Source organism: Choloepus didactylus, chromosome 7 (genome assembly GCF_015220235.1).
Source record: "Choloepus didactylus isolate mChoDid1 chromosome 7, mChoDid1.pri, whole genome shotgun sequence".
Classification (NCBI taxonomy): domain Eukaryota; kingdom Metazoa; phylum Chordata; class Mammalia; order Pilosa; family Megalonychidae; genus Choloepus; species Choloepus didactylus.
Genome location: NC_051313.1, coordinates 153868321 through 153872810, shown reverse-complemented (window position 1 = coordinate 153872810; position 4490 = coordinate 153868321). Strand labels below are relative to the sequence as shown.

General features: G+C 40.4%; 1 pseudogene; it reads right to left on the bottom strand.

The window, feature by feature from the left end:
• Positions 1–2806: 2806 nt before the first annotated feature.
• LOC119540861 lies at positions 2807–4365 on the bottom strand (annotated as a pseudogene).
• Between the last annotated feature and the right edge of the window lie 125 nt (positions 4366–4490).

Below are 4490 nucleotides of genomic sequence, written 5' to 3'. Positions count from 1 at the left end.
ATTGCAATATAGTCCTGCAACCCTGTTATTAGGTATATACTCGGAAGAATTGAAAAGAGGGACATGAATGGGCATGTGCACAGTGGGGTTTATGGTGGCAGTAATCACAATTCACAGCAGATGGAGGTGGCCTAAGGGTACATCGACTGATGAGTGTAATGGTGAACTGTGGTGTATACATACAATGGAATATTGAGCTGCTACAAGAAGGAATGAACTTGTGAGGTGAATGGACACAACTTGACTGAAATAAACCAGAAATGAAAAGAAAAACATTATAAAGCCTCATTAATATGGACTAACTAAAATGTGCAAACTCTGAGAATTGAATCTCAGAGCACAGGTTATCAGGGGAAAGCTTATTGTAAAGGTTCCTAGACTGTAAGCTCTTACAGCCGTTACGTCTATTCCTGAGTTGTAATGGCTATTTCTGTATAATGGTACTGTGAACAATTGATTGTACACTGTGGATGACTGTATGGTTTGTGAATGTATCTCAATAAAATTGAATAAAAAATATAATAAAAAAGGGAGAACTAAAAAAAAAATTGGCAAAAGACTTGAATAGACATTTCTCCAAAGGGGATATAAAAATGGCTAAAAATATATGAAAAGATGCTCAACATCACTAGCTATTAGGGAAATGCAAATCAAAACCGCAAGATATCATTTCACACCTACTAGATTGGCTAATATTAAAAAAAACAGAAAGCTATAAGTGTTAGAGGTGCTGAGCTCTTTGTGTATATCCTGGTCCCTGGAACTTTGGGTATCTATGTGACACGTAAGACTCAGAGCCAGAGTCTGGCAGCTATGAATGTCAGCATTACCCTATACAGCAAATGTTAGAGAGTCTGAAAAAGAGATCAGACTTCAATTAGAGATGTGAATGAAATGGACTTTGTTAAGGCCTAAGATAAATCAGGCTAAAGGGTAAAGGACGACATTGCCAGTGTTTTAAAACTTCAATTTCTGTGTGAGACCAAAGGAAGAGATATTTATTAGGTGCAAAATCTGTAATTCTTGTAACATAACTATATAGTTTAACTTGTATGGTCAGTTTATTCAAACACCATAATTACATGGAACTTTGAATAAGGAGTGAAATCTGTTCCAATTTTGTGAAGCTCCGATACATCCCAGAGTAGTTTGGGCAGAGAATAAACTGTATTTGCAAAGCCCCTTTGAAGGACCAGGGGAAAATGTGGAAATATTAAACTTCCCCACCTGGGGAATTAATGATATTCTCACAAGAATTGGGGACTACCAATTTAGAAGGCTGAGGCCTCCATCTTGGGGCTTCCTCTTATGAAGGTTGTTACTGCAAAGGAGAGGCTAAGCCTATTTAGAATTGTGCCTAAGGGTCACCCCCAGAGAACCTGTTTTTTTCCTCAGATGTGGCCTCTCTCTCTAAGCCAACTCTGCAGGTGAACTCACTGCCCTCCCCCCTACGTGGAACATGACTGCCAGGGGTGTAAATCTCCCTGGCAATGTGGAACATGACTCACAGGGATGAGCTTGGCCCTGAATCATAGGATTGAAAAAGCCTTCTTGGGCCAAAAGGGGAAAGAGAAATGAAACACAATAAAATTTGAGTGGTTGAGAGATTTCAAACAGAATGGAGAAGTCATTCTCGAAGTTATTCTTATGCATTATATAGATATCCCTTTTTGATTTTTAGTGTATTGGAATAGCTAGAAGGAAATACCTGAAAGTGTTGAACTGCGACCCAGTAGTCTTTAATCTTGAAGATGATTGTATAACTATGTAGCTTACACTGTGTGACTGTGTGATTGTGAAAACCTTGTGGCTCCCACTCCCTTTATTTGGTGTATGGACAGATGAGTAGGAAAATGAGGACAAAAATGAGGGAGGGATGGGGGATTGGGGATGTTTTGGGTGTTTTTTTATATTTTAGTTTTTCTTCTTATTTTTTGCATGGTAATGAAATGTTCAAAAACTGTGGTGATGAATGCACAACTATATAATGGTACTGTAGACAATTGATTGTACACTGTGGATGACTGCTTTGTAAATATATCTCAATAAAATTGAATAAAAAATATAATTAAAAAAGGAGAACTAAAAAAAAAATCGGCAAAAGACTGAATAGACATTTCTCCAAAGGGGATACACAAACGGCTAAAAACATGTGAAAAGATGCTCAACATCACTAGCTATTAGGGAAATGCAAATCAAAACCATAAGATATCATTTCACACCTATTAGATTGGCTAATATTAAAAAAACAGAAAGCTCTAAGTGTTAGAGATGTGGAAAAATAGGAACACTCATTCATTGCTGGTGATAATGTAAAATGGTGCAGCTGCTGTGGAAGACAGTTTGGTAGGAAGCTAAGCATAGAATTACCATATGGCCTGGCAATCTTGCTACTAGATATCTACCCAGAAGAATTTAAAGCAGGGCTGCAAACAGATATGTATACACTGATGTTCATAGCAGCATTATTCACAATTGCCAAAAGATGGAAGTAACCCAAATGCCCATCCATCAATGAATGGATAAACAACATGTGTTGACTGAATATTATTCAGCTGTAAAAAGGAATGAGGTCCGGATGAATGAATGAATATTGAGGACATTATGCTGATTGAAATATGCCATATACAAAAGGACAAATACTGCATGATCCTACTAACAGGAAATATTTAGAATAAGCAAACTTATAGAATATAGGGTGTCAGGGGCTTGTTTGGGGGTTGGAAATGCAGAGTTAAGGTTTAAATTGTTTAGAGTTTGTACAAACAATTGTTTGCTCCTTGTTCATCTTTAATCTACTTCCGACTTAATTCATCAGGAGAATAAATGGCTCCACTGGGCTCTTTGGTTCTAAAGGCTTCTCACTACTTGGCCTTGAGTGACATTCCAGAAGAGTAACGGGTAACATAAAATGGTTGAGAAAATTCACCCTGCAGAGTGGCTGGCCGGAGGCAGTCTCGTCCATGTGGCGGAGTCGGAGACCCCTCGGCTCTGCCCATCTTGGCTCCGCCTTGACTTCCTTTATGAAATGCAGGCCTGTGGGCACCCTCTTTTATACTCCAGGTACTCCTCTCCAAAGGAGAGTGAATTGTGAAAAGTGAATTGGTGAGATTTCTTCTTCGGTTGGATCTTGGAAAAATCTCCAAGCGATCAAAGCATAGCCAACACCACAGATTGGGTTGCAAAACACCACCCGGGTCGCGATACTCCGTTAAAACCACCCTGTGCAGGAAGGGTTCCTAAACCAGGCGTCACCAAGCCGCTCGTCACCAGGGTGAGACGGTCTGATTTCTTCATTCTACACCATGTGGTTGAAATCGGAACCAGCTGTAAACATCGCCCCTTTCCTAGGACATTCTCCGAAGACCACCAGTTCAGTTCAGTTCAGGCCAAAAGGTATTTTCAAGTGTGAACTGATTCGAAGAAGAAAGGGCAGCTAAGGTATACTCCAAACTGTGATGCAGGAGAAAGAAATCCAAGGACAGACTCTTGGGATTATTGGCGGCTGGCGCTAAATTTTCGGAATAGTGGAATAACGACAGGGAGCACATGTACCAGCCAAAGTGATTCCAAGAAAACTGGCTAAGACTTCGCAGCACTCCGCAGCCAAAGACAAAGCCAAAGAAACAAACTCAATGGTTACACGGTAAGGCGACGGCAGGCAGAGCCGCAGCAGCGCGTGGATTCCGGCTAAGACGAGCGCCGCCCGGGTGCGTCCCTGCAGCGCCGCGCGCGAGAGCAGGGGCAGCGCAAGCAGCGAGATCCCCAGCACGAAGGTGGCGAGGCTGGCGCGCGCCTGGGAGTCCCGCGAAGCTCGCGCGGTGCAGCCTGCGGTGGCGCAGGGCGTCGGAGCAGCGCGAGGAGGCTACAGCCCCGGGGAAACCCTTCAGGGATTCTTTAACTTATCTCAGCAAAGTTTTGTAGTTTTAGGATATACGCCTTGCACGTCTTTTGTTAAATGTATCCCTAAGTATTTCATAATTTTTTCTATCATAAAATATTTTGAAATTTCCGTCTCCAGTTGTTTGTGATTAGTGCATGGAAATATAATTGTTTTGTATATTAATCTTGTATTCTGTGACTTTGCTTAACTCATTTAATAAGCCTAAGAACATTTTAGTATATTATCTAAAAAGACAGTCATTTTTCTGCAAATAAGGAGAGTTGATTTCTTCCTTTCCAATTGGTATGTCTTTTATTTCTTTTTCCTTTCTGTAATGTACTGGCTCGGACTTCCATTACAATGTTAAGTAGGAGTGGTAAAAGTAGATATTGTTACCTTGTTCCTGTTATTAGAAGGAAAGTACTCAGTCCTTCTGGATTAAGCATCGTGGGTGTTAAGTTTCTCACGCTGCCCTTTAACATTAACGATGTTTCCTTCTATTCCTTATTCAGAGAGTTTTTTTAATATAGCAAATCGAAATTGCATTTTATTAAATGGCTTTCCTGCATCTATTCAGATAAATAGATTTTTTTTTCTATTTAGTATG